Source organism: Oryza glaberrima, chromosome 4 (assembly GCF_000147395.1).
Source record: "Oryza glaberrima chromosome 4, OglaRS2, whole genome shotgun sequence".
Taxonomy (NCBI): domain Eukaryota; kingdom Viridiplantae; phylum Streptophyta; class Magnoliopsida; order Poales; family Poaceae; genus Oryza; species Oryza glaberrima.
The window spans coordinates 1,464,726-1,483,274 of NC_068329.1; positions in this window are offsets into that span (position 1 = coordinate 1,464,726).

Here is an 18,549-nt window from a genome sequence, read left to right on the forward strand (position 1 = left end):
CCGAGCCCGAGTCTGTTTCATCGGGTCTCGAGGTTTCCTTGCTCGAGAATGTATGTTTCGGATTTACTTTGGATTCTATCCCGAGTTGGACGTGGAGGAGGACCTGTAGACGGCAAGACTAACCCCTATATAACAAGGCCGGTTCAATTGTAATCCCCAATCAATTATCAATCGAATCGTTTTTACTTTTGTTTCTAGTTCTAGTTTAGTTTATCAATCTTTATCGATTTACGCTGTAAATCGTCCGCTGCTGCTGCAAGAGTACGACACCTCTTTGTAGGTTTGTCCTAAAAACCTTCAGTTTTACCCACGAGGCTGGTAGTTATCCATCTAGATCGTCTCCGCTAGCCGGTTTAGTTTATCAAAACCCATCTTGATTTAGCTTTTGCTAGATTGAGGTGGTTAGCGACTCTAGGATCACCGCAATGCTTTAGATGCTGCGAACGTACTTATCAACTCGTCACAGAAAGTTATCAACACTATCGAAGATCGATGAACTGTACAGACTCCATTGAACATCGCTGAACAGCTGAAGGTTTTTTCCGGTTGAACATTGGTCCGGTCTGGTCTTTTCCTCTATGCACTGAAGTATGTTGGCCCCCAAGGCGGAAACTAATTAAATAGGTCCACATAAAAAAGCGTTACACACTGTACCTGCCGAAATTTAATTTGACAATCTCCACCATTTGAAAAAACTTATATATTTGAACAATAAACTATGCTAAAAATTTATTTAAAAAATAAGCCATAAACTTAGTACGAAAGCCAATGACTCTGAGGTCCAATATCTTACCACCAGCCAGCCAGTGGCGTATCTTGGTATATTTTTATACTTTGTTATTACAACATTAATACAACACTGCAATAGTTTGTGTTGGCCACTAAGCAATTAACTTTGGGGGGGGAGGGGGGGGGGGGATCAAGGAATAACATATATTAGAGTCACAACAGTTAAGGGATTGAAAAGATAACGTTCATATATAGCGAACGTCGGGGAAGTGTTGGCAACTTTTTGTGACAAGTTGACAACGACGATCGCAGCACCTAAAGCTTTGCGGTGATCCTAGAGTCGCGAACCACCTCGATCTAGCAAAGAGCTAAAACTAGATGGGTTTTGATAACTAAACCGGCTAGCGGAGCCGATTTCTAGATAACTACCCGTCTCGTGGGCAAAACGGAAGGTTTTCAGGACAAACCTACAAAGGGGTGTCGCACTCTCGCAGCGGCGGCGGACGGTTTACGGCGCAAACCGACAAAGATAGACAAACTAAGAGAAAACTAAAAGCAATATGAAAAGAACGATTCAATTGATTGATTGTAGATTAGTCTTTACAATGAACCGGCCATGTCCCTTATATAGGGGTTGGTCTTGCCCTCTACAGGACTTCCTCCACGTCCAACTCGGGGTAGAAACCAAAGGAAACCCGAAACATGCTTTCCCAAGCAAGGAAACCTCGAGACCCGACAAAACACAGTCGGACTCGGACCTGCCGGTCAGACCGGCCACATACCGCCGGTCTGATTGGCCCTCAACCGGCGGTCTGATCGCCCAACACACGGCGGTCAGACCGGCCCACTCGGAGAAAACAGGTAGACCTCCAAATTTTGGCAATCTTTCCTATTTTAATCCTAGGTGCCAAATTTGGGTGTAAACACATGCCCCCTGCCTTTTTGATGAACAACGTGAATCTAAAAGCATAGAACACGTTTTGGTCTTAGGGCAATAATTCAATTACCGGCCATAGCACCTCCTAAGCGTCTTGCCAAACGCTCGGGAAGTATTTCTTCAAGTATTTCCCATTGATTGCTCGCTGAAAACGCTCCCCTCGAAGTGTCTCCAAAAAATATGCATTCCCTCGAACAATGCCGCACACTCGATAAGGACCCTCCCAACTAGGAGACTACTTACCGAACTCCTTGGATCGAGTACCCAAAGGCAAAATCGTCTTCCAAACCAAGTCTCCAACTTGAAACAACTTTCCTTTCACCCTCTTGTTGTACGCCTTGGCCACCCTCTTCTTCTCTTTCTCTATCTCTTCCAATACCTTCAAGCGCTTGTCGATGACTTCATCAAGATTATCTCCCATCAACGTCTTGTAGTCTTCACTTGACAAATCATCTTGCTTGACATAACGAAGAGAACCAAGATTTACCTCCACCGGTAAAACGGCTTCTTGACCATAAACCAACTCAAAAGGAGTGACTTTAATGGCACCATGTTTAGATATCCTATGCGCCCATAATGATTCGGAAAGCACCTCATGCCACCTCTTTGGGTGTTCCTAAATCTTCTTTTTCACTAACTTCAACAATGTCTTATTACTCGACTCGGCTTGTCCATTAGCCTTAGCGTAGTAAGGAGAAGAACTCAACAATTTAATACCATAAGATTCGGTAAAACTCTTCATTTCCTTAGACATAAAAGAAGCACCTTGGTCCATAGTTAATGTTTGCGGAATACCGAATCTATGAATAACATGCTTTAAAATAAAGTCAATTACCTCCGTATGAGTCATATTCTTCAAAGGCACGGCTTCGGCCCACTTGGTGAAGTAATCCGTAGCAACTAGCATGAACCTATGCCCCTTTGATGACGAAGGATAAACTTGACCAATGAAATCCAAAGCCCATCCTCGGAACGGCCATGGTTTGATTATGGGGTTCAACACGGCGGCAGGCGCCAATTGAACATTGCCGAACCGTTGACAAGCCTCGCATCCTTTATAATATTTGAAGCAATCGTCAATCATCTTCGGCCAATAGAACCCCGCTATTCTAAGCAACCAATTCATCTTGTGGGCCGATTGATGAGTTCCACAAATTCCCTCATGTACCTCTCCCATAGCCACTTTAGATTGATCTTCATCTAAGCACTTCAACAAGACACCATCTATATTTCGGCGATATAAATCCTCATCAAGCAACATGTATTTGAACGCTTGCCGCCGAATCTTCCGATCAACCTTAAGTGTAGGATCTTTCAAATATCGAATCAAAGGAATCCTCCAATCTTCTTATGCTTCCTGAGCACAAACGTCCGAATTCACAATTAATTCGGCCTCTAAATTGATTGAAACGTGCCCCCCAGCACTCTGCCTAGAACCGGTCAGACCGGCCATACAGGGCCGGTCAGACCACTCAGGGTCGCCGGTCAGACCGGTGGCACGTGGCCGGTCAGACTGCCCCTGGTCTCCGGTCAGACCGGCCATGCAATGCCGGTCAGACCGCCCCTGGTCACCAGTTTTACCAATTTCGCACAAAGGATCAAAATCAAGCACCGGCTCTTCTAGTATCAGAAATAATCCCCTCTTCACATTATAGCCAGATGCTTGTTGTGCCAAGTCATTTGCTCTAGAATTATCACGCCTAGCAATATGCCTAATAGCAAAATTATCAAAATTGGCAATAATATCCAAACATGAATCGAGGTACCTTTTTAGTGATCCGTCCAAGCATTTGTAAACTCCGGCGACTTGTTGCACCACCAATTCCGAATCACCAAAAGCCTCTACGTCTTTAGCTCCAACCATCTCCATAACTTGTAAGCCGAACAATACAACATTGTATTCGGCTTGATTATTTGTACAATAATACTCAAAACGAACCGATGCCTCATAACACACGCCATTAGGCGAAAACAAAACTATCCCTATGCCTTGACCTTCTTTGCAAGAAGAACCATCAAAATAAATCTTCTAAGGTATAACTTCAACTAAGCAAACCTCTCCCTCATAAGCAATATCTACATGATGGTCCACTATAAAATCACATACAATTTGGCCTTTCATAGATTTCAATGGTTCATAAGCAAATCATATTCTATCAAAGCATATGCCCACTTGCCAATTCTCCCACTTAGAATTGGCTTTTGCAACATGTGTTTAATAACATCGGCTTGACAAGTAACTATGCATGTACTAGACAACAAATAATGCCTCAATCTGGTACAAGCATAATATAAGCATAGACAAAGTCTCTCTATAAAAACTTACCTCGTTTCAGCATCTAAAAGACGGCGGCTCAAATATGTAATGATATATTCCTTGCCATCTTCCTCTTGCGTCAAAACGGCACCAATGACTTTGTCTTCGGAGGCAATATATAACCGAAAAGGCTTTCCGGCTTTTGGCGCTCGCACAATGGGTGGAGTAGACAAACATCTCTTCAACTCTTCAAACGCCTCTTGTTGCTTTGCCCCCCAAGTAAAATCGGCTTCCTTTTTCAAGTGAAGTATAGGAACAAAAGCATCGATTTTACCCGCTAGGTTAGAATTAAATCTCCTCAAATAGTTCACCTTACCTAGCAACTTTTGGACCTCCTTCTTACATGTCGGCGCTTTGAAATCACGAATTTTTTCTATCCTCTTAGGATCAATCTCAACTCCTCTCTCATGCACCATGAATCCTAAGAACTTCCCCGCCGACACACCAAAAGCACATTTAAGTGGGTTCATCTTCAAACCATACCGGCGCATCCTCTCAAAAGCTAATCTCAAATCGGCTATATGTCCTTCCATACCATCCGATTTGACAACAATATCATCAATGTAGATTTCTAAGATAATACCTAGCAAATCATGAAAGATCAAATTCATTGCCCTTTGATATGTTGCACCAGCATTCTTCAACCCAAAAGTCATGACAACCCACTCAAACAAACCAACAAATCCCGGACACCTAAAAGCCGTCTTGTACATATCCTCTTCCGCCATAAAGATTTGATTGTAGCCGGCATAACCATCTAGAAAGCTAATCACCTTATGACCCGAGGCATCATTAATCATCATGTCGGCTATAGGCGTAGGATATTCATCTTTGGGAGTAGCTTTGTTTAAATCTCTAAAATCTATACAAACTCTAATCTTACCACTCCCCTTCTTTTCCACCGGGACTATGCTAGAAACCCACTCCGCATAACGACATGGCCTAATAAACCCCGCCCTCAATAACCGATCAATCTCCTCTTTGAATCGGTCATATAGCAAAGGATTAAAACGACGGGGTGGTTGTTTATAAGACATAAAACCCGGTTTAATTGGAAGCCGATGCTCAACAAGCTCGCGGCTAAGACCTGGCATCTCATGGTACTCCCACGCAAAACAATCAACATACTCTTTAAGTAGCTCGATTATCTTAACCTTATAATCGGCTCTCATGTTTTTGTTTACAAAAGTCGGCCTTGGTTTAGTTCCATCACCTATATCTACTTCCTCCAAAGGAACGGCCGATGTAAACCCTTCTCCAAGCTTCTCTACTTCATCAAAATCTTCAACGGTTTCACCAATATCGCTCTTTGTAGACCGATATTCTTGCACCTTCTTTTGCAACCACTCTAAATTAGCCTCTTTACTCATTATACAAATTTATATGGCTTAGCCACGCTACACTAGCCGGCTTTACAGAGATAGGTACAAACTTGCCATCGGAGATGCTAATAAAATCATAGCTAGAAAGATCCCTCCCCGATAAGCATTGAATATTCCCATGACGCCACTCAAAAGTAGCATCGGCCATTGCAACCTCGGCCGATGTATCAGCTTGAACAATTTCAACATCATCACCATCCCATTGAATTAAACATTGATGCAAGGTAGAAGGCACACAACAATTGGCATGGATCCAACAACGACCCAAAATAACGTTGTAGTTACCTTGCACATCGACGATGAAGAAAGCGGTTGGTAGCGTCTTGTTTCCCACGGTGAGCTCCGTCAAAAAGATACCCTTCGCCTCCGTTGGTTCACCATTGAAGCCATTGAGAATCATGTTGGTCTTCTTCAACTCATCATCCTCACGCCCCAACTTCTTGAATAATGAATACGGCATCAAGTTCACGGCGGCACCTCCATCCACTAACATCCTAGAGACCGGCTTTCCATCAACATGGCCTTTGAGATAGAGAGGCTTCATGTGACGGTTTGATTCATCGGGCTTCTCAAAAACCGCATCTTTAGGACCTAATGATAATTGAGCAACCTCGGCTTCATCCATAGCACAAAACTCCATAGGCAACATACATACCATGTTGATATCCATGTCTTCTTTTGGAGATGATTCACCTTCATCAACCGATTGTTCCTCCTTCTCCTCTACAACAACCGGTTCTTCCTTCTCTATAGACTTACGCCTCCATACCGGTGGTGGTCGCAACTCATTGAACCTTTTATCTCTCTTATCTCTTGAGCCCGAAGACGTTGCAACCTTCTCTTTTGAGTAGCCGTCAAATCCTTAGGCATCCACCTAGGATTCGGCTCTGTTCCAGGAGGTAAATAATGCCCTCTATTAACCTTGTTTGAAGACGATGAAGCTCTCACATCGCCCTTTGCAATCCTCCTATCAAACCGGCGCTGGAGCCCGGTCTGACCGGACGTGGACCACCGGTCGGACCGGCCAGATGCGCCGGTCAGGCCGACATTCAGCGCGCGGTCAGACCGGCCTGAGGCGTCAGTCGGACCGCTATCGAGTCGGCGGTCAGACCGGCCTGACAGCCTGGTCAGACCGGCCGCATGGCTGCGGTCAGACCGGCCAGAAGGCCTGGTCAGACCGGCCGACTGCGATGAGCTGGTACCGGCTTCGGATTTTTTGCTTGAGGACTGTCCAACTTCATCTCCAGAAGGTATTGGCACATCATTAGACCCCACTTTGATGGTAATCACTTCCGAAGTCCTTGCCTCCACTTTGATGCGCTTTCCTTCCCTCTTTTCTTCGTTAGCCCGATTCTTACCATAAAATCGGCCGTTGTTTGGTGAAGACAAACGTTCATGAATTGGCCTCCTCGGTCCTCCCCACCCTTGGTTGAATTGCATTGGAGGCATACGACTGAACATTGGCGGCGTTGCCCCCCATGGCATGAAGTAAGGATAAGGATAACCCGGCGGCGGCATTGGATAAGAACCCCATGGCATGTCTTGTGGATGATGATATGGAGGTGAATGCGACCGTCTTGGTGAATGACCAAATCACTCCCTAGGAGGTGATCTTGGTCTTTTCCCTTTGTTGCGAGCCCTCTCACCACCTTGCTTCTCATACTTCTCCAAAAACATATCAAAAGTCACTTTGGTCTTCCTAGGGACTTTAGAAGTTGAAGCTCCATTCTTATTCTCTTTCCAAACGCCAACCTCCGGCTTCTTTGGCACTATCATCTTAGGCCTAGGTTCACCAAAGACAACCCCTTTTCCTTTAGCAGATTCGGCTTGCTCCGGCCGAATCAATACCCTTTTATCATTAAAATTAATTGTATTCACCGGAAAAGGATCATGATCAAGCTTCATCTTGGAGCCGTCGGTGAACTTCAATCGTCCTTCATCTATTGCCGATTGAACCTGTCGTCGAAACACATTGCAATCATTAGTAGAATGAGAATGAGAATCATGCCATTTACAATATGCTCGACGTTTCAACTCTTCTTGAGATGGTATGACATGGCCTTTAGGTAATCTAATTTGTTTCTCTTGTAAAAGATAATCAAAAATCTTATCATACTTGGCCACATCAAAACTATATTTAACCTCACTTTGCCGATCTTTGCGAGGAGTCGGCATTAGGTTAGAGCAAACAAAAGGCTTGTTTTTGTTAGTCCATGACCACTCAGCAACATATATATCATGATCACTCTCCCCCTCACTATCACTAGCTTCAAGGTAATCAATCACATTAACATTAGGCTTTTTGTCATATGGTCTAACAAGTTTTTTATTATCCTTAACCCGGCTTTCTTGTGCCAGAGCCCTCTGCATGAGTTGACTAACATCAAGAAATTCTTGGCCATCTAGTCTTTCTCTAAGAGGAGCAATTAAGCCATTAAAAGCAAGACCAGCCAAATCTCTATCAGTTATATTCAAAGTATAACATCGGTTTCTAACATCTCTAAATCTCTTAATATAATCAATAACAGATTCATTATACTTTTGCTTAACCGATGTTAAATCACATAACCTAAGCTCAGTTTCTCCAGTATAGAAATAATCATGAAATTTTTCTTCTAATTGAGCTCAAGTATGAATAGAATTTGCTGGTAAAGAAGTAAACCATGTAAAAGCATTACCGGACAAAGATAAAGAAAACAAGCGCAATTTAAAAGTATCACTATTAGCCTCACCACATTGCGCCAAAAATTGACCTACATGCTCCCATGTGGTCTTACCATCCTCACCACTAAACTTGGCAAATTCGAGAACTCTATAGTTACGAGGAAACGGCACATTATCATAATAATCAGGATACGGTTTTTTGTAAGTTCTAGCACGATTCCTAGTTTCGATCCCGAACCTATTCCTCATAATATCTCTAATTATATCCTCCATATTATTAGGCCCTTGTTGATTTGGCGGTGGATTTGGTGGCCTAATAGGTTGTGTTTGTGGCGCAATATGATTATATTGGCCTTGTCTAGTATCGGGAGGATATCCCCTAGCAACATCATTATAGGCATTAGGAATATGTGGGGGAACTTGGGGACTACTTGTAGCTATGGGTACAGGGGATCTACTCCCTGTATCGGAACAATAGCACCGGTCTGACCGGCCCAATGCCTGGTCTGACCGACATCCAGAGGCGCGGTCGGACCGGCCTGAGTCCCGGTTTGACCGTCGGGATAATACCCGGTCTGACCGGCCGCCTGGCCGGTCGGACCGACGGCTGTGTCACGGTCTGACCGGCCGTCAGGCCCGGTCGGACCGGCCGTGTGCGCCGTTCCTTTGGTTTGACCTATAGGAGGTTGATTAGCAGTGATAGAGGCTTTATTTTTTACCATGTGATCAGCCAAAAGAGGGCCGAACTTAACCGTTAAAAACTCATCAAATTTACTCTCAAAAGTTGCATCTAACTGATCTTTAAAAACAAGCATAGATGAATCTATTGTAGATGCAATTTGTTGTTGGACAGATTGTGATACCTCATCATTGCTTACCGAGTCGGGAGCGAGCTTAGGACGTGGTCCGGGCTTGATGATCACGCCTTGACGAGTACTAGTGCTTGCCCTCATTAACGCCTCCTGCGTGAGCTCGTTGATGTACTCCTCCATAGCTTTACGATCTTCTCCTTCGAAGTCATCCAATGTGACCGGTATCATATTGGATGGCTCCACCTCCGTCCTGGATGGCGGCTTCGTCATGGCGAAGTCGAAGTTTAGTTGGTGATGAACGGATCTCGTCCCCAGTGGAGTCGCCAAAAATCGTGTTGGCAACTTTTTGTGATAAGTTGACAACAACGATCGCAGCACCTAAAGCTTTGCGGTGATCCTAGAGTCGCGAACCACCTCGATCTAGCAAAGAGCTAAAACTAGATGAGTTTTGATAACTAAACCGGCTAGCGGAGCCGATTTCTAGATAACTACCCGTCTCGTGGGCAAAACGGAAGGTTTTCAGGACAAACCTACAAAGGGGTGTCGCACTCTCGCAGCGGCGGCGGACGGTTTACGGCGCAAACCGACAAAGATGGACAAACTAAGAGAAAACTAAAAGCAATATGAAAAGAACGATTCAATTGATTGATTGTAGATTAGTCTTTACAATGAACCAGCCATGTCCCTTATATAGGGGTTGGTCTTGCCCTCTACAGGCCTTCCTCCACGTCCAACTCGGGGTAGAAACCAAAGGAAACCCGAAACATGCCTTCCCGAGCAAGGAAACCTCGAGACCCAACAAAACACAGTCGGACTCGGACCCGCCGGTCAGACTGGCCACATACCGCCGGTCTGATCGGCCCTCAACCGGCGGTCTGACCGCCCAACACACGGCGGTCAGACCGGCCCACTCGCAGAAAACCGGTAGACCTCCAAATTTTAGCAATCTTTCCTATTTTAATCCTAGGTGCCAAATTTGGGTGTAAACACATAATATATAGTGACACAAGCCAGTGAACTGTCAATATGGATGGACAGTTTGATCACACATACCTATTTTCCCTACGATGATTTTAAGATTGTATTTATTTATTCAATTATTTATCTTCTATCCGAGATTACCCAGAATACTTTGATTGTTTTTTTAGCTTCCACCTCAAGCTGTGAATTTGAACCCAGAAATATGAATCTTCCATCAATTGCAATTCGGAATCTAAAAGAACCGACAACAGTACTAAGAAGAGTGATGTAGGCCAAGCAGATGCAGTTTACAAGGTTGTTGTGCAATCTCCTCCTGGTGTGCAGATATTTGGGGAGCCATACGTTCTACAATTCAGCCAAAACAAGAAGCAAATCTTCAATGTAACCTTCAGCATGACACACATGGTTCAGGGGAGCTACCTGTTTGGGAACCTAGCATGGTGTGATGGTGGTGCTTAGTATGTCAAGATCCCAATCGCGATTCGATCTGTGATATCTGATAATTATGCATATGTCTAATGAAGCATACTACAGATATATTCAGAGGTTTTTTGGCGGCATGCTTTATCCTATTTTAGTCCCACTCATAGCTAAATTTGTCGGACTTTGCTAAAATTATCATATATTTTATGCATTTCTTTTGTTTGTTTGTAATTTGTGATTTCATTGTACTGTGTGGTACCTCCTAATTGTGTGGACAATAGGTGTGAAATAGAAATGAAATAATGAGGAGCTGTTGATAAGAAACATGACGGTCTGGGAGATTTGCTTCACTCTAGTGCTGGTCCAAGGCTTGCCTCGAGTGTCAATAGCGTGCCAACTGGTTTATCATGCAACCAACAAGAAGAACGATAAACGTAATTAGATGAACAATAGTCGATCAGTCGATAGAGCCGATGACGTATCATGCAACATGCAAGAAGAACGATAAACGTAATTAGATGAACGATAGCCGATCAGTCAGGACCCAGCTGATGCAGTTAAATCAAATCGGTTGTGGCTTTATGATGGATAAATAAAAAACCCTAAATATGTCATATCGGCTGTAATAATGTCTCTTTTGTTTGAATAAACCACTTTTAGACAGTATCCATTATATACTAAAAGTCCATTAAACTTCCTACAAACGCTCTCAAGATGCTACGTGGCACCCCTACAAACGCTCCTGTGAGGCCACGTGGTAAACAAAACATCAAACTGTTGATTTTCAGTTAATTTGGTGGACCCATCCTTATTCTTTATTTTCAGCCATTAGATAATATCCTTAAAAGGAAAAAACAAATCCCATCTACCTCCACCTCGCTCCCCCATACGTTCGTATGTACGTACCCCACAGTCACGTACGTACATGACACATCTTCCCTCTGTCTTTCCCCTTTGCACATATTCCTATTTAAATTGCTAGCAATTTAATGTAAATATTGCCTAAAAAATTCAATGGAAAATATAATAAGTTAAATAACCATAATGTGTAAGCAATATTACCATTTTTAATTCATTTTAATCATATCGTTATTGAATTTATAATAAACCAATAATTTAAGATCAATATTGCTCATATTTTGCTATGTACAAAAATATGTGGTTCAGACATAGACCCTGTACTTTTCACTGCAACCAAATAATAATAAAAACATTATAAAAACTTGGTAACAAATACTATATCATTGTAAATAATTTTATAAAACTATACTGGATTGATAGTATCAAACCAAATGAAATTATGAATTCAACCGTAAACAAATTCATCATAAAAGAATAATTTATTTACACACCATACTCCTATGTTTTCCTGCAATCTGAATTTTCATATAAAGTATATGACATAATTTCACATTAATAGGCTATGAACATGTTAAAATAATTTCACATGATATCACCGGTCAAATAAGTAAGGTAATTTGAACCTATATACATTAAAATGAAACAAACTTAGTTGTGATTTTCTTTCAAGTAGGAATGATTCAAATTTTAGTATGTGTGAGATTAACATTCTCAAACCATTGCTATTCTGGAAAAAGTACGAATTACCCCCCCCCCCCCCGAACTATCACGGTTAGCCGAATTACCCCTGAACCACAAAATCGGACATCAGTCACCCTGAACTTCCAATACCGGACAAATTACCCCCCTCAACCTAACCCAGAGCGGTTTTGTCCTACGTGGCGTACGCGTGACAACCCAATCAACGTTTTCTCTTTTTTAACATTGTGGGTCCCACATGTCATACTCTATCAGCTGGTGTTTTCCTTTTTCTCTTCCCCCTCTCTCTCTCTGTGGCAGCGTCACTGGTCGCACGGTCGCAAGTCAAGCGGTGCGGACCGGCAGCGGACGAGGGCCGGCGACAGACAGTGGTGCGGGCGGTCGGCTCGCGAGGGCAGGCGGGGGGCGGCCACGCGGGCCGTCGACGGGCGGCGTTGAGGTGCTCGGCGACGACCTCCTCCGCCTCCCTTCCTCCGCTGCTTCCGTACTTGCCACTAGACGTTGGCCCCACGCCTCCTCGGCTTCCTCTTCATCGTCCAAGGCCACACGACGGCGTCCGTAGTGGGCGAGGTGGGGCGTGCCAGAGAGGCAAGTGGCAGACACCTCGTCTTCCCCTTCGATCTCCCTCCCATCCCACCCCGAGGACAAGAGCGGCCCAGCTGCTCCCCGCGTCGCCTCGCCACTGAACACGGTCACCACCGACGTGTCGTCGTCGCCCAGCAAACCGGATCCGCAGGTGCATGGGTGAGGCATGGCCGCGTTCCTCCTCTTCCAGCCGCAGCGACCTCCACCTCCCCCACCGGCCTCCCACGCAACCTCCGCCTCTGCTGGGCCCACCTTCGCCTCCGCTGCTAGCCACCGTGATCTCCGCCTCTACCGGCCGCCGCCCGCGTGACCTCCGCCTCTGCCTCACCCGCCTTCGACTCCGCTGCCTGCCGCCGCGTTCTCCGCCTCCACCGGCCGCCTTCCGCGCGACCTCCGCCTCCGCCGCCGCCCGCCCACGCGACCTCCGCCTTCACCGGCACTGCCAGTGCCCGAGCAACCTCCGCCTTTGCCGGCGCCATCTGCCACCATCCTCGGTGCCGCCGTGGCCTGTGCTGGTTAGGTAGGGAGAAGAGAGAGAGAGTGAGAGATTAGGATAGAGAGAGATAGAGAGAGGTAGGAACTGTCAGGTGGGGCCCACTGATTTTTTTATTAAAAGAATTGTTGATTGTATTGCCACGTAGGACTAAAACCAGCGCGGATTGAGGCGGGGGGTTAATTGTCCGGTTTACATAGTTGGGGGTGAAAAATGTATGGTTTTGTGATTCGGGGGGGGGGGGGGGGGTAATTCGACCGACCGCGATAGTTCGGGTTGGGAGGGGGGTAATTCGTATTTTTTCCTTCTATTTTCTTTTCAAAACTGTTTAGTATCTATTTGAGGTGTGGGAAACATAAATGGCACATAGATATGAAAACAAATCACCAAAAATATTTCCAGTCAGTGACCTTGCTATAGTGCAAATATCCATTAATCCATGGCAAGAATTTTGGCTATACATGTAGGTTTTTACTTTGCTATTTAAAAATACCCATTAATCCTTGGCAAGACTTTTGGCCATTTTACTTTGCTAATTATTTTTTGCCACAATTAAACAATATAGCGACATACTATATATACGCATCAAATAGTCATCATTATTTTCTCTTGACGGATCTATGTCATGCATCCCACTAGCGCGATTGAAGTTAACAAATTGCGTCAACGTGAACTAATTAGAAGGAGGGCTAGCATGTTGGAACAAATAAAACAGATAAAAATTCCATTAAAAAAAAGGGAAAATCACCTTATTTTTAATTTACACATAGTTTGTTAGAAATATTTCCTTAACAAATAATGGATTATAGGGATGATTAAAGATTATATTATATAAAGCTAACAAAAAATATCTAAGCAATAACGATGAAGAAAATTATCTAATCGATCAAGCGCTTGATATTTTACTATTATAAGTTTATCAAAAGTAACATACTATAAGTGCCCGGGTGAATCGGCGGACTACTTTTACTATCATACATTTATCAAACGTAATCTATGATAAATGCCCACCCGAATGGGCGGGCTACCTTCCTAGTTATAGAAATAGTCAATAATCTAGTATTTAGAGCGAAGATAGAAAATGTACTTGCTATTACTCCAATACAAACTTATATATAAAGTTTAATATAGATAAATATCTCTACTACTTAAAAAATCCATAGTGGTGATGGTGAATCCATCATAGACACGCAACCTATTAGCCGTGGGATATGGAGATCAGACGCTGTTGAGGGATCCCTTCGCGCTCCTACTTCGTAGAAAAACGTCTCCCCCACCCTCGGTATCGCCATCCCTTCCCTCTCCCCCACCGTCATCCCTCCGCCACAGCCACCGCCCGTTCCCTCTCCTATCGCCACCATCTCCACCACCTTTCGCCGGCGAAGATCCCACCTTCAGTGCTACTGAATCCCTCTCCACCGCACTACAATAGGGTCGACGTCGATCCATCCATTCCACCATCATCAAGTCATCAGCGTACCGTTCTGCACCACACCACCGCCGCCGAAGATCCCTCTCCATCTCGGAGCCTCTCCCGACACCGTCCCTTCCTTCTCTTCCATACCCTTGATTGAATGGCATTGGGGGCACAAAGTCATACATTGGTGGTGGTGCCCCCCATGGCATAACTTGAGGATTGTATGGAAAAGGTGGCTCTAAATGGCAATTGACCAAATCTCTCTCTTGGTGGAGACCTTGGTCTTTTTTCCTTTGTTAGGACGTTGCTCGGCCTTCCCCTTCTCATATTTGTTCAAAATCATCTCAAAAGACACCTTTGGCTTTTGTGGAACTCAAGAGCTCGAAGTCACTTCTATTTTTTTTTCCAAACACCAACCTCTGGGCTTTTTGGAACAATCCTTTTTGGCCGAGATTCTCCGATCACTACTTTCTTCCCTTTTGTGGATCCGTCTTGCTCCGACCAAATCAACACCTTCTTATTATCAAAGTCAACAGCATTCACTGGAAAAAGATTATAATCTAGCTTTATCTTGGAACCTTCAGTAAATTTAAATTGTCCTTCTTCTATGGCCGATTGAACCTGTCATCGAAACACATTACAATCATTAGTAGTATGAGAATGAGAATCATGTCACTTACAATAAACACGGTGTTTCAATTCTTCAGGAGATGGAATGATATGGCCTTTAGGTAATTTAAATTGTTTTTCTTGCAAAAGATAATCAAATATTTTATCAAATTTGGCCACATCAAAACTATACTTAACCTCACTTTGCGATCTTTGCAAGGAGTCGATATTAAATTAGAGCAAACAAATGGCTTATTTTTATTAGTCTATGACCACTCAGGTACATATATATCATGATCATCATCAGAATTATCATCAGGACTATCAACAATGCTAATATTGGTGTTAACAGTGAAATTTGGTAAGCCCCTAAGAGAATTATCACATCGCCAATAGTCGGATTCCTGCTATATTCGGTTAAGGAAATTAATCTATTAAATGAAGCTTATCCAGAAGTGACCGAGTTCAAGTAGGATGCGGCATGGCAAGTTATCTATTAATTAGGAATAGTTTGTTAGTTTCCTTTTATCTTTAGGAAAGCGTGTTTAGTGTCCTATCAGAACTTTATGTTTTCCGTTTATCTTTAGGAAAGTTTCTTTCTTGTCCTATAAGGACTAGTATCCCCCCATGGGTATAAATATGTACACCCTGGGTCATTGTAAACTATCTCTCGATCAATATAACTACTCTCGGCGCATTGCCACCCTCTTTACCGAGGTTTTTACTTATCAACCAGTGGATTTTAGAACCTGACGGGGGGCTGCATTGATTCAGTTCGATCTCCGGCGAAGCGGTAAGTCCTACGTTCCGCCGGCCCTGGTGAATCTATTGACAACATTGGTGTTATCCAAGGTTGCATCACTTCGATCTCTTGGATCGCTCTGGTTTGGTTGATATATTTGCTTACTTGATATCTCAATTCTATCTCTAATTGCATTGTGTTTAGAGAAACATCGGTTTAGTTGGAACTGTCTCGGTTAGGTCTGGTCTTCTATCTTAGCCGATATATCTCTACAATCACAATGCTGTTCTAAATAGATTTGTTATATCCATCACATTAGGAGCCAACTGGTCAGCACCTGGATGGACTTAACCTCATCGCCACAGCATCGGAGGCTCGTTCTTGGAGAGTGCTAACAAGAGCCAATGCGAGCGCCTCATGAAGTATAGTGGGTGAACAAGAATGCCCGTTCCCCAAATCAAGTGGTATGCCTCCGTCCCCCGATTGGTGGCACTCAAGTTCCTCTCGTTGGGACTTGGGTGAAATCATGAGGAGGATGGATACCCTTGATATGCAAATGGGAGAGATCCAACACAACCTCAAGGAATACATAGCACATACGCAAGAATGACAACAGAATGTCGATGCTCAGTTCACCCACATCAACAATCTGATGCAACAACAGCATGATTACCTTCAAGCATACTTCCGCTTCTAGGGATTCAATCCTTACCAAGGACCCTGAGCGAAAATCAAGCTTCAGGGGAGACATCTCTCCCCCACTAAGGTAACTTGTATCACTGCATATTTCCCTTTCTAAATGCATGTTTATTTTTCATTGCATCGTATTAACTGAAACCAACATAAAAATTTGCAAAACATAAAATACCAAAAATATAGGTTAGATTTCATTATGATAGGTAATACAACTTAGTTCTCCTAGTTGAAACGATGAATAGTTGCTCTGTTTTATATCTCTCACATATGGGTTCATGGTTAAGTACTCTCTCAAAAACAAAATAATAGTAGCCAACAATTATCCAGGAAACTGTGGGAAGTGAGCTGCACTTTGCTAATGTGAGTCTAAGTGGTTGAGAGATTTGAGATAGTATATATAAGAGTTGCTATGACCCACCTTTAGTCCCACTAAAGATGGTAGTCCCGGCTAAAGTTTATTTCCTTTTTTCATTGTTTTTTTCAGTTAATTTGCACCTATTGATTTAGACCAAATCCCAACAAATCACCGAAAAACATGCACAATAAAATCATCCACAATTCACATGTCCACAATCCAAAACCATTCACAGATCAATTACAAAATCATCCCAATCTTAAAAAAAATCTACAAGTCATTCACAAAATGTAAAAAAAAAAATCATCACAAGCGCCGCCGCCGCCCGCCTGTAGCAGCCCGGCCACCGCCACCGCCGCCAGTCTACCTCATGCGCCGTGGCCCGGTCGCTGCCCAGCCTCCCCTCCCACCATATCTGGCGGAGGGGAGGCCATCGCCCGCCATCACCGGAGGAGTAGGGAGGTGAGGGAGAGGAGAGGGGAAGGGGAGGAAGGCAGAGGAGAGGGGAGGGGGAGGAGGTGATGGACGAGGCCAATCGATAAGGATGAGGAGATCGATCTCGAGAAGATAAGGACGAGGCAGCCGGCTCAGGGATGCTGCATGATTTTTTTTTTATTTTGGTCCCGGTTGGTGTTACCATCCGGGACTAAAGACGGGACTAAAAATAAATGGAGGTTTGACATGTTTTTGATGATCTTTAGTCTCGGCTGATGTTACTAACCGGGACTAAAGATTAAAAAGTTCCAGTGGGCTTTTTAACCGGGACTAAAAATCTTTTTAGTTTTGGAACTGGGACTAATGTGTTTTTTTAGCAATCCATCCAAGATCACTTCTCCAGTAGTGATTCTCTCGGTTGTTCTGTGGTTCCTCTCTTCGTAAACCTCCCACCCATATGTTCCTGTGCTGCTTCGGCTTCCCCAGTTTCTGAGCACCCGCGCAAAAGGGTACTCGGGACAAGTTGTCCTCCAAAACTCCGTCCACCTGAGAATCAGCACTAGTAGAGGAGCAATCAAGTTTTTTGGAGCGCGTTCTTTACACGACTGCTCTTGGCGCTGCATCGTCTTCTTCCTCTACATCAACATGTCAACCAGCGGCAGCACTAGTGGAGGCAGAGGCGGCTGTACTGGAGGAGGCAATATCAGCAAAATCAATGGAGGCAATAACGCCAACACTGCTATACCATTACCAAAGTTTTTTCTGAATATATCACTATTCTTATCTCTATGTTAAACATGTTTTTAGATGCTATTGTTTCTATTAGCATATTCATGTTTATCAGCATGATAGGATCACTCTCCATTGCGTATATCCTATTTATTATGCTATATTTCTGGATTAAAATATACCCAACATATTGTCATCCTTCCCCATTTGATTGAAAAATTGGCTACCATTCATACGTTGCATAACTGGTCATGTTTTGCATCTTAATTTCATAGTGATTTTTTTCTTTGCGAGGAACCTTTCCAAAGGGATTTGGTCGTTTCCATGTGATATGTCTTTCAACAAAGCAAAAGGATTGGTAATTTGGATAGCGTGGAGACGATATTATAGCGACCACTTCAAATGTGGAACTGTAAAATAATTAGTAGAGTATAGACGCGGTACTTCTAAGGGGATATTTCATTTTCTAGCACTAAATTGTAATTCTTTTTACCATTCTTAAGCATGAGTTGGAGAAAAACAAGAGCCATCCGCTAAGGCGCAGATTCAACTACTTTCAGGACTTGTACCACCCACGCTATCCAAAAGGTTATAACGTGGAAAGACTTGTTGCCTCTTAATTTCCATGTAAGTTCTACCCCTGTTACCAACTCCTGGTGACTTGAGATGGTAAATAAAAGAGT